At 44.3% G+C, this 18190-nt stretch overlaps 1 long non-coding RNA gene across 1 annotated transcript; it reads right to left on the reverse strand.

Moving 5' to 3' along the window:
- Window positions 1–7206: 7206 nt before the first annotated feature.
- Window positions 7207–11135, reverse strand: LOC136018147 (uncharacterized). Its single transcript, XR_010614272.1, has 2 exons — window positions 9527–11135; window positions 7207–8132 (listed from the first exon to the last, which is right to left on the reverse strand). It is a non-coding gene; the product is annotated as an uncharacterized LOC136018147 (long non-coding RNA).
- Window positions 11136–18190: the final 7055 nt, after the last annotated feature.

The raw sequence follows: 18190 nt of genomic DNA on the forward strand, positions 1-18190 counted from the left end.
CCCTGCAACTTGCCAGAATCCCAGGATGCTGCTGGCACCTCCTTCTCTGTCATTTTTGCTTAAGAAATAATTTGGAAGAAAAAATGAGGCAGCATTTCTCAGTCAGATGATTTCCTCACTAGAACAACTTCCTGACAGTGCCAGTTTTCCTAATACAAAGCAAGCCTCTGGGAAGTGCATCAGATCCGCTTTTGATTTAAGACAAGGCTCATGTAAAAGTCACTTCCAAAAGTTTCTATTTCCAAGAAAGCACAATTCTGTGGCACCTCATATCTGGGACAGAATTGCATCTATTTTGGATGACTTAATGTCACTCAATAGATGACCCATAAGTTAAAAATAGAGCATTTTCCCCACATCAAGGAAGCCCAATTGTAAATTACATTTCTTGAGGACCCTTTGACATGTCCATTGCACTGTTAAGTCCTCAACGAGGTGAGAAATAGCTGTTAAGTCTTTCACTCATTTAGCCCTGTTCTGAACACAATATTCCCCTTTTGTAGAGACTGAGGCATTTTGGAGGCATTTTCTAGTTTTTAGGATTAAGGAAAAACTTCAAAAATCCCCTAAAGAATTCACAGTAGGTCTGAGCTCACTGTTATTTTCTTCTGCTATATTAAGGGCACTCAATGACAAGATATGTAAGGGTACTCAATGAGGAGCATCAAGTTTATAAAAGAAAACTCATAAGGCTGCTGAAGCTGTGTAGGCTGGTCGAGAAGCAAGAAGCACACAGAGAGGTCACAGCACAGGGGGGACAAAGCTGTCAAGCAGCCAGCTCACTGGTAGCAGTAACATAAAGGAGACAGGGTGTGACCCAGAACCCAGCTGAATCGATCTGTGCTTTTAGCACTTGATACGCGGATAGACTGCACAACATTAAAGTTGTAAAGTAGGTGTGCTTTTATTCAGCGCTGAGATGCATGGGGGATAGCTCCTCCAAAGGCATGCGTGCCTCAGCATCTTTTCCCTTTACATTTATCCTCTAAAGTTATATATATGCATGAGGTTGCACAACATGCCTATACATATTCATGTCCTATCCCCGCTTTATATTAGAATGAGCTAAGAAGCCCTTTGCAGTGCCTCCTAGTGGTCGTGGGCGAGGGTCTCAAGTTGAAGTAAATGAGTCTTCTTGTGAGTAGTGGTCTTCAGGAGGAAGTAAACGAGTCTTCCTCGAGCCTGAACTTTTCACCTCTAGCCGTCACACGTTCTTTAGGAGTCTGGTCAAAGTTCAAACCGCAAAGCTGTCTGTGTCTCCCCCTTACCAGTCTGTTTCTCCCCCTTATGAGTAGCTTATTGTCCTGGTACTGCATGGCAAGCATGATAGGTATTTGCAAACAATACTTTCTGTTAAACAAGCAAAATTCCTTTAAACCCCCCCTTGTACAACCCCCTTGCACAACCCCCCTGTACACTGGGGCAACCATCTGCATCTGTCCCCCTGTTTTCTATAAACTGAGTAAATTCTTTTACCCTTCAGACAAGTTCCTCTTTCGACCGACACCTGCGGAAGGTATCTCTCAGCACCTTACCATGTGCATTTGATAGAGAGGTCAAAATTATTATGCGTTGTAACATTCACCAGTTCCAAACAAATAATCCAATAGACAATATGAAACTAATACTAACTAATATTAGAAGGACAACAATGGGGTGACACAACGTATTCAGTATACCAGTTGCAGCTGGTGACCATCCGAAAAGTACATCCCACCAATGGTGGCTTGTATCTTGTCCTACCCTTAATAGAACTCTGCTTATTTCTTCCGTGTCATGATGGACAATAATTAAAGTTTTCTTTCCATTTTCCTGGACCCCTCTTATTATATTTACCAGGTCTGGATGTTCTATTGTCTTACCAACGTAAGGTCCATTCTAGTGGGGGTAAGTAATAGCTCGTGGTACATTGTGTAATTGATTTTATCAGTTGGTGGGATACAACTGGTGCTGAATATGTAAAGTCACACTCAGTGACCTTAGTAAAATAACAAATACAAAAATTAGAATGATTCTTAACAGTCACGATTTCATTATCATTATCTATGCTCACAAAAGCACAAGCAGTTCTTGAGCACACACATATATACAATATATACAAGTACTATAAATATACAAGTACAGTCCTTTGAGTAATGTGTGGATGGATTTCAAAATGACAAATGCCTTGTTCTGTATCGAGGCATATGTCCTTAGCATCAATTGCTTTTCTTCTCAAGCTTTCACAGTTCTAGTTGGAAAGGCTTCTGGACAATCTGAAAAGGTATCCGTTAATACCAACAAATATCTATACCCCTGTCCTGGGTTGAGCAGCAGCAGTCATTTTTCTCCTTCTTAGGAGCTAGTGCAGTGCTGTGTTTTGATCTTTTGGCCTTGGAGCAGTGGTGATAACGCCGATGTTTTCAGTTGCTGCTCGAATGTTTGGTCTGGCCAAGGATTTTCTGAGCCTCATGCTCTGCCAGGGAGGAGGGGAGGCCGGGAGGAAGCAGAGACAGGACACCGACCCAAACTAGCCAAAGAGGTATTCCATACCACAGCACGTCATGCCCAGGATGTAACTTAGAGTGACCCGGAAGGGGTAGAGGGACTGCAGGGTTGGAGGAGGTATCGGTCGGTGCTCGGCTGGGGGGAGTGGGGCGAGTTATCGGTCGGCTGGTGCTGAGGTGTTGTATTCTTTCCTCTTGTTATTTCCTTTATCCTTATTATTATTGGTGGCAGCAGTAGTGATTTGTGTTATACCTTAGTTACTAAACTGTTCTTATCTCAACCCGTGGGAGTTGCATTCTTTTCGATTCTTCTCTCCGTCCCTCCAGGAGCAGGGGGAGGGCAAGAAGGGGGGGAGTGAGTAAAAGAGGTTTGTGGTTGGGTTCAAACCACGACAGTTCTTTTTGGCGCCCAACGTGGGGCACGAAGGGTTGAGATAACGACGGAGATGATCAGATTAATAGTCGTCACAGTGCTGATTTATTGGCTCTCAAAGTTGTTTCTCTTGCTCTCAGCGCTTCAGAATGTAGTACATTACATAGAGCCGGTATTCCCTGTGTTCGTGTTTATCAAGTGTGGGGCTTGGGCTAAGGTTTTTGTTTCACTGTACTTTATGGCAATGGCTTGTAATACGGTTGGGCTCCAGCAGCAGGGAGAGATGGATGTGGCCGTGGACTTGTACCCGGCCGTCCCGCTGCTCTTCACCGCCCTGGCCCTTGTCCTCACCTCCATCTTTGTGAGGCTGCGGGGAGCCGAGGGGGAGCGGCCCCGGGAGCCGGCGGCGGCCGAAGCGGCCCGGGAGAGCGGCCCCGGGGACCAGGCGGCGGCGGGAGCGGGGCCCGAGCCCGGGAGGAAGGCGGCTGCCGAGCAGCGGGAGGAGGCGGCCGAGGAGTCGAGCCCCGCGGAGGAGCCCAGCCCCGCGGCGGCCGAGAGCGTCCCCCGGCAGCCGCCCGCCGAGCCCCAGGAGGATGCAGGAGCCCACGCAGCATTTCCCAGCAGGGCAGAGGAGGAAGAGCTGCACCCAGGAAGAGAGAAGCTGGTGGTGGGAGAGCCGGCAAGCACAGCAGCTACAGCAGCCCCAGGGACAAGTACAGCAGCATCACTGGAGAGTTCTGAAGGGTTTGAATGGCCTGTGGGTACCCTTGGGACCTGCCTGCTGATTGTGATGGGGATCAGCATGCTGGCACATACACAGAGCGTGTTCAACCCACGGCCATTTTGTCTGATCTCAGAAGTTAAGCAGAGTCAGGTTTGCTTCTTGTCTGGGGTTAGACAACAATATGGGAGGACCAAGAGATCTTCCCCAAGGCTGAACAGCCGTGAGTGGCAGGGTGTGTGGGACAGTATGAGCGAGTACCTGGTCCACTGGGCCCCTCCAGTGCTTTGGAAGCATTGGAGATGGAAGGCAGCTGTATGGAGTCCCCAGCAACAAGCTGCAGAAACTGCTGAAGGGGACAGTGAATTATTTCGAGCCTGGTGGGCCATGACACTTCAGGCCATCAGGGCAGAGATGCAACATAGAGATGGACTCATGATCGAGGGGTGGACTTAGCAATGGACACTATTGCCCAGGTTATTCATGAGTGTGAACACTGCACACAGCCTCTCCTGCTCTGAGAGACTGTAACAAGAGATGGAGCCTGACATCATGGACCAGATGGACTCAGCAGCTTTATAGGTCCATGCACTAAGAAATGATGTTTTTCTCTGTGTATATGTAGATGTATATATATATATGTAAGAGTGATGGCATATTGAAGATGTGGGATCTGAGCATGACGTGAATGGTATGGAATAAGGGGTGGATAATGTCCTGGTTTTGAGCAGCAGCAGTCATTTTTCTCCTTCTTAGGAGCTAGTACAGTGCTGTGTTTTGATCTTTTGGCCTTGGAGCAGTGGTGATAACGCCGATGTTTTCAGTTGCTGCTCGAATGTTTGGTCTGGCCAAGGATTTTCTGAGCCTCATGCTCTGCCAGGGAGGAGGGGAGGCCGGGAGGAAGCAGAGACAGGACACCTGACCCAAACTAGCCAAAGAGGTATTCCATACCACAGCACGTCATGCCCAGGATGTAACTTAGAGGGAGCCGGAAGGGGTAGAGGGACTGCAGGGTTGGAGGAGGTATCGGTCGGTGCTCAGCTGGGGGGAGTGGGGCGAGTTATCGGTCGGCTGGTGCTGAGGTGTTGTATTCTTTCCTCTTGTTATTTCCTTTATCCTTATTATTATTGGTGGCAGCAGTAGTGATTTGTGTTATACCTTAGTTACTAAACTGTTCTTATCTCAACCCGTGGGAGTTGCATTCTTTTCGATTCTTCTCTCCGTCCCTCCAGGAGCAGGGGGAGGGCAAGAAGGGGGGGAGTGAGTAAAAGAGGTTTGTGGTTGGGTTCAAACCACGACAACCCCCCTTTTCTCGGCAGTTCTGTAAAGTCGATCTGCCACTGTTGTCCTGGTCTGTTGCCCCTCCCAATTTGACCCGTTTTGGGTTTAGGATTACTTTTGGGGATTGTTTGGAGGCAGAGATCACACTGGCAGGTTACTTGTTGGATAGTAGTGTACAGATTTCTAGCCATAATTTTGCTTATCAAATATTTATGCAAGGCATCCACTTCCCAGTGTGTTTTTTGATGTTCATTCTTCACTAAGAACCGTAACAAAGATGAGGGGACAATTATCCTCCCCTGTGGTGTACTAGGCCACCATTCCTCATTAAATATTCCATCTTTATCTACAATCAATTTCTGATCTTCCTTATTATAGTTTGGTTTACCTTCCAGGGAAATCTTCCCATCAGGAATTAAAGCTCCTTCATTTGTTATCTCACCTTTTGCCACTTCTTTTGCCTCTCTGTCCTCCAGCTCATTTCCTTCCTCTAATTCTGAGCTCACCTCCTGGTGTGCCTTGATGTGCATAATTGCCACCTTCTTAGGTAGTTGGACCACTTCCAACAGTCTCAATATTTCTTGTGCATGTTTAATGTTTTTAGCTTGTGAATTCAACAGTCTTCTCCTTCCAAATGGCGCCATGTGCATGCACAACTCCAAATGCGCATCTTGAGTCTGTATAGACGTTTATGCTTTTTCCTTTTGCCAGTTCCAGAGCTCTAGTCAGAGCAATCAGTTCCACCTTCTGTGCAGAGGTGTTTATGGGTAATGGTAAGGATTCTATTACCTAACTGCATATCCAGCACGCCATTTTTTCCACTGATGACATAACTGCTCCCATCAGTAAACCAGGTTTCTGCGTCATCTAAAGGGGTATCTTTCAGTTCCGGACAACTGGAATATGTGGCCTCAATAGTCTCCAGGCAATCGTGGTGTACTGGTTCTCCCTCATTTCTGCTGAGCAAAGAAGCTGGGTTGACAATGTTAGTTACCACTGTCTCTACATCATCTTGCTCCACCATGATGGCTTGATATTTCAGAAACCTTTGTGGGGAAAGCCAGTGCCCACCTTTCACTTTCAGCACTGCTGACACTGTATGGGACACCAGCATAGTAGTTTTCTGGCCCAAGGTGAATTTGCGTGCTTCTTGGATGTTTAGTACAACTGCTGCAACGGCTCTGAGCATCCAGGCCATCCTTCGGCTGCAGAGTCCAATTGCTTAGAAAACTAAGTAACTGCTCGCTGGTACAGGCCCAAGTCCTGTGCTAGTATCCCTAAGGCAATTCCTAGTTTCTCATGGGAGAAAAGAAAGAACGGTTTACTCACATCTGGGAGTCCTAAGGCTGGTGCCGACATCAAGGCGGTTGTTTTTAATTGGTGGAAGGCTCAAGTGGCTCCTTTTGTCCACTGAAGGTTCTTGTTGTCTTTTACGATTAGTTCATATAGAGGCTTAACAATTAGTCCATGATGGTAGATCCACAATCTACACCATCCCGTCACACTGTCCAGGCCACAAAGGCCTCTTCTGTCTGGGTAGCTATTAGGATGTCATCTATGTACTGCAATAACTTCCCTTCTTCGATGGGGCTTCCCAGGACTCTAAGTCTTTTGAAAGTTGTTCTCCAAACAGGGTGGGACTGTTCTTACATCCCTGAGGCAACACCGTCCACCTGAGCTGGATTTTTCACCCGCTCTTAGGGCTTTCCCATTCAAATGCAAAGATTTTCTGGCTGGCTTCCTGGAGAGGGAGGCAAAAGAAAACATCCTTCAAATCTAGACCGGTAAACCAAGTTAGCTCTGGTGTTAAGCATGTTAGCAAAGTGTATGAATTTGCTACTACAGGGTAAGGATACTCAGTTATTTTGTTAACAGCCCGTAAGTCCTGTACCACTCAGTATGACCCATCAGGTTTACGAACAGGTAAAATAGGGGTGTTAAAATCAGATTGGCACTCTTTTAGCAGTCCTAGCTGTAGGAACTTTTCAATCATTGGGCAAATTCCTTCCCTATCTTCCCTTTTCAGGGGGTATTGTTTATTCCTGACTGGCTGTTTTCCCTCCTTGAGCTTAATCTGTATCGGGGGTGCATTTTTGGCCCTTCCAGGTATGCTTGTACCCCATACCCCTGGGAATACCTGATCCAGTGTATCTTCCCTCACTTCTCCCTCTACGTGATTAGTGATCAAAACTAAGCTTTAACATCTCTATATACTGTTGGTCGTTTACTTTTAAAGTGATCTCGCCTCCTTTGAAAGTAATGATCGATCCCAAGTGTTCTAACAAATCTCTCCCCAAAAGAGCTTTTGGGGAGTTAGACATATACAAAAACTTATGGATGCCCCATTGTTTTCCCAATTGATATTTTAATGGTTTACAAAAATAAGCCTTTTCACTTTGGCCAGTCGCCCCTTTTACCATAATAATAATCATCCTGTTAGCGTAAGATTAAACACATAACCACCGGAATGGTTATATGAGGTGCTTTATTGCAGCGCTGGGAAACCAGGGGCACTCGCCCAAATCTGGCTTCAACCTCGTCACATCGCGTCCACAATTTATATCCTAAAAGTTTCACAGTTAATACATATTCATCATAGGTTACAACATTTAACTAATACATATGCATTAGGGATTGCCATATCCATCTATTACAACATCAGCCTCTTCTGCGCTTGCGCGGCCCCCTCTGGTGGTCGTTCCGATGAAGTAAGAGTCTTCCTCAGATGAAGTAAGAAGTCTTCCTCAGGTTGTCCTTTTCACCTTTCCCCCACTTGAGTATATTCCAAACGTTAGCACCCTCTTATCTTCTTTCTGGTATGCTCTTCCAGCTATCTTATACACAGGTTCCACTTGGGTATAGTCTCCAGTACATACTTTTCTAAATCCTTTTATACTCCTTTTACCATATTTGGTTATGCTATGTTTTTGTAGCATTGGGTACAAGACAGCTGTGATATATTGCAACATTAGAACCGCCGTGATACAAAACCACGAAGTCACAGCATTTTCTAATATACAAAACCTCACTATTAATTTATAAATTTCTCAAACATAATAATTTTTACTATTTTATACAATTGTTTTATCATACAAAATTCTGCTCTTTCCAACATTTCCCTCCTTTGAAAATACTTCACTTATTTAAGTAAGTATTTTCATTCCTTTAGATAGCTGTTTCCTAATAAGTAGGAGGAGGTGTCAGATATTGAGTGGTCTCTGGTCACTGCTCCTATAATTCGATGAGTCCATGCGTTGTTCCTGGCTATTTCCTTTTGGATACACAGATACATTAGGTAGATCATCAGAAATACAATTAGTACCATGATTATGGTCTGCACGAGGGAACGAACCCATCCCGTGAGGTGAAGGCCCAAACCATCAAACAGTGCTCCAACCCAATTTTGTTCAATATATTCCTTTTCTTTTTCTATTTCTTGTTCAATGCTGTTTAGTTGGGAGATGTCATGTTCTATATCTGCAGTCACATTAGGAATGTGAATACAGCAGTGATCTACTCTATCTTTTAAATATCCACAAACACCATGTTCCTTAAGTAACAACATGTCTAATGCCATTCTGTTCTGCAAGGTCATTTTGGTTGTTGCCTGCAATTGTAAATTCAAATCTCTGAATCCTTTCTTTGTTGGCATTGGTCCTGTCAGAAAGGTATCTGTGAACTTGCAAATCAGAATGGCATCCTGCTTTAAGTTGTGTCAAAACATCTTTTCTACCTGTCCACTAGATTGGGGCCTCCAAGGAGTGTGTAAGTTCCATAATATTCCTAATAGTTTACTAACTTCTTGTACTACGGTTGCAATAAAATGTGAACCCCTATCTGATGATATACCTAAAGGGACTCCAAATCGCGGGATGATTTCTCTAAGCAACCATTTCACTACTTCTTTTGCCTGATTGGTGCGACAGGGAAAGGCCTCTGGCCATCCAGAAAAAGTGTCAACCGCTACTAATAGATATTTGTACCCTTGTACCTTTGGTAGTTCTGCAAAATCAACCTGCCAATAATCTCCTGGTTCCATTCCTATCCTAATTCTTCCCATCTCAATTTGTCTTTTTACTACTGGATTGTTTTTCAAACAGATTTCACATTTTGATCCCACTGATTTTGCCATAGTTAACATCTGTGTGGAAATTATTCCTCGTTTTAGATAAGTTACCAATGCTTCTGCACCCCAATGACATTTTTGATGTTCAGTTTGTAGAATCTTTCGCATTATTGCAGGTGGCACTATTACTTGTCCCGTTGTTGTTACATACCACCCTTCAGAATTCTTTTGGGCCTTTAAGAGTCCTGCTAATTTTTATCTTCTGTTGAATAGTTTGGGCTTTGTGAAAGATAGGTGTGGAGTGGGCTTACCTTCAGAGGTATTAAAGCCATCATATTCCACACCTCCCAGGCTACTTGGCGGGCTGTCTGATCTGCTAGTGTATTTCCTTCAGATACCTTTGAAGTTCCTCCTTGATGTGCCTTGCAATGCATGATGGCTACTTGTTTAGGTCTTTGCACAGCAATTATTAATTCTAAAATTTCTTTCTGATATTTTATGTTAGTCCCTTGTGAAGACAAAAGTCCTCGTTCTTTCCATAATGCTCCCTGAATAAGTACTACACCAAATGGATATTTTGAGTCTGTCCATATATTTACCTTTTTGTCGTTGCTCAGCTCCAATGCTCTTGTAAGAGCTATCAATTCTGCTTTTGGGCTGACGTTCCTTCGATTACCTTTTGCTGAGTTGTCACAGCATATCCTGAGTATCGTGTCCCGTTCTCCACAAAGCTGCTGCCATCTGTAAAGAGTTCCCAGTCCGGTTGTTCTAGAGGTGCATCCTTCAAGTCTGCTCTGGTTGCATATGTATGTTCAATGATTTCTACACAATCATGTTCGAGGGTTCCTTCTTTTAGGTCTGTTCCTAGAAAAGCTGCTGAGTTTAACAGGTTAGTAGTTTTCAAGCTTATATCATCCTGTTCCATTAGGATTGCCTGATATTTCATCATCCGGCTAGGGGACAACCAATGCCCCCCTTTTTGTTCCAGAACAGTGGTTACCATATGTGGCACAAATACATCAATGTGTTTTCATAATCATCTTTATCACTCGAGCTACTTTATCAGGATTTTCTCTATATGTTCCTGCCGATTGTTTCCACATAACCAAATCCCCAGGGGAGAAAGGTATTTTAACATACACTGGTCCTTCAACTCCAACCCCCTGTCTTAAAGGGGCAAGGACCGCACTAGCTGCTTGAAGCTGTGTGTTTCCTTCTCGCCCTCCCCTCCGACGAGTTCTGTGTGAGACTGGGGTGACGGGGGAATTTCTCTCTCGATCTCCTCCATTTTCACACTCTTCTTCACTCTTGAGATCGCTATCACTTTCCTCCCCCCTCCCCCCTTTCCTCATTTATCACTAGCGGAGCTACTAACAAACCAGGATCTTCCTCGTCCCTTTGATGTCGCCGACTATTTCTCATGGCAAGGCATTTCACACATTCCTTTTCTCCAGCACACTCCCTGCATTTTCAGCATTGCTTGTTTTAACAACCATTATTCCGCAAGATTTCTGCCACTTATCATTGTTTCTTGAGATAAAGAAAAGATCCACATACGGTACTTCATCCCATTTTCCTTCCCTTTTATAATATAACATCAACTGCAAAATAGTATTATATTGTAAGGTTCCATTTTCAGGCCATTTTTCCTGGTCTTCTAATTCATACTGCGTCCACCATACATTGCAATAATCAATTAGTTTGCTTTTCCGCATACTCTGCCCAAATCCACCCTCCTTCCAATGGCTTAAAATACAACCTAAAGGAGATGATTTAGGAATTGGCGACATTTTATAATTACAAGATGATTTCTAAACAGGCTCCTCTCTCACACACACACACACCACTATATTACAAAACTTATACAGACAGATGCTGATCCCGCAGCACAAATACCAATACCATAACCACGTTTGCCAAACCTGCAGAGCTTTCGCTACTGTCTAACGGACGGCGCCTAGGCTTTTACCCCGAGAGCTCTCTAGCCCCAACCAAGCGCAGCTTTCACCGCGTCTAACAGGCAGGCTTTACTACTAGCCCAGCCAAACGCAGCTTTTCGCTGCGTGTAACAGGCAGGCTTTTACTACTAGCCCAGCCAAACGCAGCTTTTCGCTGCGTATAACAGGCAGGCTTTTACCAGACCTTACCAAAGGTCAATACACCATACTTTTACTAGAAACTGGTTCTGTAACTTAAATAAAGCACCTTTCTTACCATGTCAGAGGCCCGTCGTGAGCAGCAGAGGTCGGTCGCGGTCGATAGCTCCCCGAGAATCTCTCGGTGCCGGCTGGAGCGGGGTCGAAACGCGATCTGCCTCAGCAATGCCCGCGAGGTCCCATCTGGGTCGCCAAAATGTTAGCGTAAGATTAAACACATAACCACCGGAATGGTTATATGAGGTGCTTTATTGCAGCGCTGGGAAACCAGGGGCACTCGCCCAAATCTGGCTTCAACCTCGTCACATCGCGTCCACAATTTATATCCTAAAAGTTTCACAGTTAATACATATTCATCATAGGTTACAACATTTAACTAATACATATGCATTAGGGATTGCCATATCCATCTATTACAACATCAGCCTCTTCTGCGCTTGCGCGGCCCCCTCTGGTGGTCGTCTGGTGGTCGTTCCGATGAAGTAAGAGTCTTCCTCAGATGAAGTAAGAAGTCTTCCTCAGGTTGTCCTTTTCACCTTTCCCCCACTTGAGTATATTCCAAACGTTAGCACCCTCTTATCTTCTTTCTGGTATGCTCTTCCAGCTATCTTATACACAGGTTCCACTTGGGTATAGTCTCCAGTACATACTTTTCTAAATCCTTTTATACTCCTTTTACCATATTTGGTTATGCTATGTTTTTGTAGCATTGGGTACAAGACAGCTGTGATATATTGCAACATTAGAACCGCCGTGATACAAAACCACGAAGTCACAGCATTTTCTAATATACAAAACCTCACTATTAATTTATAAATTTCTCAAACATAATAATTTTTACTATTTTATACAATTGTTTTATCATACAAAATTCTGCTCTTTCCAACAATCCCCAAAGGCATTAAAGCTTTGTTTAAAACTGAATACGTTGTGCCCGTATCAACCAAAAATTCCTTTTTTTTTTCTTTCTGTCCCCTAGCTCCATTATAACCAGTGGATCTGCTAGGGAGGATTCCCCTGGTCCCCGTCAGTCGAGTTCCAACTCAGTCACCGGAGCCACCCCAGGGCACTCCCCCCGCAGGGCAGTCTCACTTCCAGCGTCCAAACTCCTCATAGCACTCACACCGATCCGGTTCCACAGAAGAGGAGGCCACTCCCTCACCTTTGCCTGACGTTCCTCCTCCACCAGTTTCACAGCAACCAGCGCAGCCGTGGCTATAGCACGACCCAGCTTTTTCTTTTCTACCTGTTTCCGATTCCTATACACTCTCCATGCTTCCCTCTTCACTCCCGTCCATATTTATTCAACAACCCCTCAGTCCCGTCTGTCAACATGTCTGTTCCCACTTGTTTGCCTGCCCCAGCACCCATCCCATGCTCAAACACAGGAACTGCGCGAGCTCCCCTCCTTTCCCCCTTGGTTTTCCCTACATTTTTTCTTTTTTTTTTTTTTTCCTCACAGTTGCTCTCCCTGCTCTGCAGGGGTTACAGATGCCTGCTTCTGCAACAGCACTTCTGGTTTAACCCCTTCTTAACTCTGAATGCGAATGTGCTGCTTGTTGCCAGTGACAGCAATCTCATCCTCCTTATCAATATCTGATAGATCAGATATAGAGGGTGCTCCTCTCGGAGGAACCTGTGATATATAATTTTCCTATTTATTTTCCTGATTACTGGTTTTTAACTTTCAACATCATTCCCCCAATATCACAGGCTGAACAACATCTCTCCAGTTTAGCTTTCTGTTTCTCCCTGTCCTTTTCCAAAGCCAAAATTAGGGATCTGTCAGAACCATATTAATTTCACATTCTCTCTGCCACTCCGGGTGGTTTCTTAAAGTGAAAAACATATCTGCATACATTACTTCATCCCATTTTCCTTGCCAGCTCAAAACCAACATTAATTGTAACAATGTATTATAATTCAGAGTTCCATTTTTAGGCCATTTCTCCTGATCTTCCAAAGTATATAAAGGCCACCATTGGTTACAATATTTTGCCAACATTTTCTTGTTTACCGAGCCCCCAGAAGACCCTCCCAGTTCTTTCCAATGTGCCAAAATGTAACCCAATGGGCTTTTCTTCAGAATTCTCTTGTTTTGACTAGCTCCCATTTCAAACAATCTTTTACAAATCTCTATAGCCTCTCTTTCCCAGTGCTCTGCAAATGCACTTATAAAAATATGAGAGCACCTACACACAAGTTTTATGATATTCTCAGGGGGTTCAGTAAAATAATAACTCTGGGTTCTGCAGATCAACACCCCTGTTGTTAGATCATAGTTTCGGTTCCAGCAAAATTTACACTGCCCTAGTATCCACGGCATGTTCCACTGTTCAAAAGTTATTATGCACCCATACGTGAGGCTACAAGCCTCTGGTACTGAGTGTAAAGTCCAGGTCTGAAAAGTAGGACTACAGATATTAGAGGATATACTTCTCTTATACAGCCACTGGGGTGCAGAGAGGGAACTCTTCTTAACACCACCACCAGCACCCCCCCCCCCCCCATTAGCCATGGTTTACTTTTGTCTACTCCTCCCCCACCGCTTAAACACTGTAATCTTTAACACTAACAACAGACATATACACAAGAACAGACACAACACAAAACAAATACGCTTCGTCTGTCTCCAGCTGCTCAGAGAACACGGAACCGCAGATCAGGACTCCACACTCACTTCGTAGCTATGCCATGTCTCAGCCACACAAAATACTTTCACACCCACACGGGACACTGCAGACACACTCTTCACAGTGGTTCCGCTTACCCTTCTCTTGCTTCCTACACAGTCATTAGCAGGTCCGTCCTGTCTCCCAGAACATGGGATGCAGTGAAAACCCGGACTCACCCGATCCACTCTCAGGATCACTACCGGCCGCTCTAGCGGTCGGCGAGTCCCCAGCTTGCAAGCCCTACCTGCCAAGGGGAACTACGCTGTGCGCCAGATGTCTCTGCGCGCCTTACCAGCAGCCCCGGGCCACGCGTGCGACTTATAGACCCCCAGAATTACCAACATAAATTCCAAGGATACCGTTTCTCGGCAGCCGGCACAGGTTGTTGTCCATCCCCGCAGTGAGCGGACAAGAAGCGGAGCTCCTCCAGGCAAACGCCCTGGGGGGCACCTAGGATATCCTTCCCTAGCCGATCCTGCAGTCCCCGCCAAGTTGATACGCAGATAGACTCCACAACTCATTAAAGTTGTTAAGTAGGTATGCTTTATTCAGCGCTGAGATGCACTGGGGATAGCTCCTCCAAAGGCATGCGTGCCTCAACATCTTTTCCCTTTACATTTATCCTCTAAAGTTATATATATGCATGAGGTTGCACAACACACCTATACATATTCATGTCCTATCCCCGCTTTATATTAGAATGAGCTAAGAAGTCCTATGCGCCTGCGCAGTGCCTCCTAGTGGTCGTGGGCGGGGGTCTCAAGGTGAAGTAAATAAGTCTTCCTCGAGCCTGAACTTTTCACCTCTAGCCGTCACACATGTTCTTTAGGAGTCTGGTCAAAGTCCAAACCGCAAAGCTGTCTGTGTCTCCCCCTTATCAGTCTGTTTCTCCCCCTTATGAGTAGCTTATTGTCCTGGTACTGCATGGCAAGCATGATAGGTATTTGCAAACAATACTCTCCATTAAACAAGCAAAATTCCTTTAACCCCCATGCACAACCCCCTTGTACAACCCCCTTGTATAACCCCCTTGTACACTGGTCAACCCTCTGCATCACACTGAGCTAATGAGTTATGAGACAGAAAGTTATTGTTTTGGGGAAAATGTTATTTCTATTTACTCATTTGGGAATTCACAGATCTTACTGACATCTGCTGTAATTCCTGTATTAATTACTAATAACTTGAATTAATATTAAATTTGTATTCTTCCTAGTTAAAATGTTTGATAACAGCAAAATGTATCCTTGTGGTCAATGTCAGCATCTGGTAACTGAGACCATATCCTGCTTTATACATCTGGTTAGAAATAAATAGACTTATACTTTAGTCTTTGTCCTTTGATATTGATCTCTGCTCTGGCTTTCAGATAATGTTGCCTTTCCAGAACTGATTAAAAACACTTGCTATAAACCAAACAACAACAACAAAAAAACAAACAGCCAAAACCCCACATCGAAAAGAAAGCAACCCAGGCAACTGTAAAAACATCAGATGTATGAAAAGGGATAACTAACTTGTTGATATGGGTAGTGTTTTCACTGGGTGTGATAAAATCCAGAGTTAAAATATAATAAAATTCCTCACTGTTCAGTTCAGAGCCCTCACTGGACGATTCAGGAAAACGAAGGAACAGCCTCCACATTAATTAAACCTTGTTATATGCAGCCATTTAAACGACTAGACCTTAACTGGGTACTTTCTGTAGCTACTGCAGCTGTATGTGTCTGAATTATTTTCCAGTGAAGCTTTTGTGTATCTGCAAAACAGATGCAGGCGTGTACTAGTGCAGGGTGTACACTCACAAGCTGTGTAGTAGGTGTCTATTCACACCAGTTACCGGTACAGCTCTAGTTAGTCTCTGGAGATTCTAACTGGTGCATAGCAAAGAGTCAGGTCCCTTCTACAGAGAGCCTTGCTTAAAAAGCAAGAATGAGCCTACATTTACACTGATAAAAAAACCCAGAAGTGCAGTACTTCAGAAGCACATGCTTATACCCAGCAGTCAAATTCTTTGCTGCTATAAACATTACATTTCATAGAAAGATAAAAGCAGACATGTGTCGTGGTTTAAACAAAGTCACCATAAATCACACAGTTGCTCTCTCACTCCCCCCACTTCTTGCCCTCCCCCTACTCCTGGAGGGACGGAGAGGAGAATTGAAAAGAATGCAACTCCCACAGGTTGAGATAAGAACAGTTTAGTAACTAAGGTATAACACAAATCACTGCTGCTACCAACAATAATAGTAATGATAAAGGAAATAACAAGAGGAAAGAATACAACACCTCAACACCAGCCGACCAATAACTCGCCCCACGCTCCCCAGCTGAGCACTGACCGATACCTCATCCAACCCTGCAGTCCTAGCCCTTCCAGGTAACTCTCTGTTACATCCTGGGCATGACGTGCTGTGTTATGGAATACCTCTTTGGTCAGTTTGGGTCAGGTGTCCTGTCTCTGCTTCCTCCCAGCCTCCCCTCCTCCCTGGCAGAGCAGGAGGCTCAGAAAGTCCTTGGCCAGACCAAACATTTGAGCAACAACTGAAAACATCAGCGTTATCAACACTGTTCCCAGGCCAAAAAATCAAAACACAGCACTGTACTAGCTACTAAGAAGGAGAAAAATAACTGCTACTGCTGAACCCAGGACAACATGTCACAGCTTTTCCTAAGCATTATCTGTGGGATTAGATGCCTGCATCCATAGTGTCAGCCCACCAGACTGGCCACTAGGTCCTTGCAAGGGAATAGGTGCACTTAATTGTCTAGTGAAGAGAAGCTGTGTGGAGACCTCAGGGCAGCTTCCAATATCTGAGAGGGGCCTACAAGGATGCTGGAGAGGGACTCTTCATCAGGGACTGTAGCGATAGGACAAGGGGTGACGGGTTCAAACTGGAACATGGGAAGTTCAGGTTAGATATAAGGAAGAAGTTCTTTACTGTGAGGGTGGTGAGGCCCTGGCACAGGTTACCCAAAGAAGTGGTAAATGCTCCATCCCTGGCAGTTTTCAAGGCCAGGCTGCACAGAGCCTTGGGTGACATGGTCTAGGGTGAGGTGCCCCTGCCCATGGCAGAGGGGTTGGAACTCGCTCTTTAAGGTCCTTTCCAACCCTAACTATTCTATGATTTTTCTTAGCACCTGCCTGTTTTCTTCTGGTAACTGGCTAAGGCTTGCTATATGATGCTGGACTGTCAATAACACATTAAAAAAAAAAAAAAAAAAAGAAAAAAAAAGAAAAAAAGAAAAAAAAAAACTGATGGCAAAAATACAAACAAAAATAGAAATATGAACAAAAATAGAAATAGATTTTTGTTTCTTCTTCTTCCAGGGAAGACTATAGGCTGGCCCAAATATAAGCTACTCCTTTCATCACCGTATCTGGAAAAAGACCTGTAGTTGGAGGGGGAGAACTGGAAGCCAGAGGTAGCCTGATGTGAAACCATGTCCAAAGAACTGCAATCATCTATCATCCTGTCATGAAGAAATTCATGCTATTAGACAGGTAACATCACTCAACATGTAGCATGAATAAAGAAATGTTAATGGTCCTATTCTTGACTGGAATACTTGCAATTCTTATAGTCAGTAATGAGTGAAAATTATATGGTAATTATACTCCATCATTACAATAAAAAGGTCCACTGAAAAAGTGCTACCATAAATGAAAACCTACATCTATGCCATGACATAACCAGCATTCTCCTGTTTCCGTTTCAGCATACTTTCCATGCAGATATCCCATATGCATCCCAGATCTGTCACAGTTGAAAAGATTCTCCACATGTTTGTCATTTCACTGTATTTTTTTCCTGTCATTATGGCTACTCAGGCTCTGGTTGCAATGTAATTTCCCAGTGAGAAGATCTGGGGTGAGAGTGAGAACTAAGAAAGTTATTTAGAAAACTGAGATTGGTGAGATGCCCTTGGAGTCATCTCAAGAAGATTTTATTCCATGGCCTCATCATTCCCCTACCTCAAGAGTCTGTATTCTACTAAACTATTTACATTCTACATGAACTAAGAATGGGTGGAACCAGAGTGTTTTGAGAAATAGATGCTGAGGTTGCCTTTTCCTTTTTCTCCTGGCAGACAGATGATGTCTCCATTAAGACTGATCCCATACAACTATACTTGCAGGGTTCAATTTCTGTTTTATTCAGTTTTTTTGCTACTATTCCCTCATGCCGTTTGCTGTCCAGTAAACCTTTAAAAGGCTCAACCCCACCTTTAGATTGAACAGTTGGAGCTGACCACAGTCTCCTTTAGTAGAGCTAGCTGAGCTCCTGCAGTAATTCTCTCTCCTGCATGTTTACATTCCTTGTATTCCCACTTCAAATGCTTCAGTGGATGACCCTTGCTTTTGAACACATTCAGGCTATACAAATATCTTAGGGCACGCTTGTTCTGTCTCCCTGTCACTGGACCAGCA

The sequence above is a fragment of the Lathamus discolor genome, chromosome 7 (genome assembly GCF_037157495.1).
Source record: "Lathamus discolor isolate bLatDis1 chromosome 7, bLatDis1.hap1, whole genome shotgun sequence".
NCBI classification, from domain to species: domain Eukaryota; kingdom Metazoa; phylum Chordata; class Aves; order Psittaciformes; family Psittacidae; genus Lathamus; species Lathamus discolor.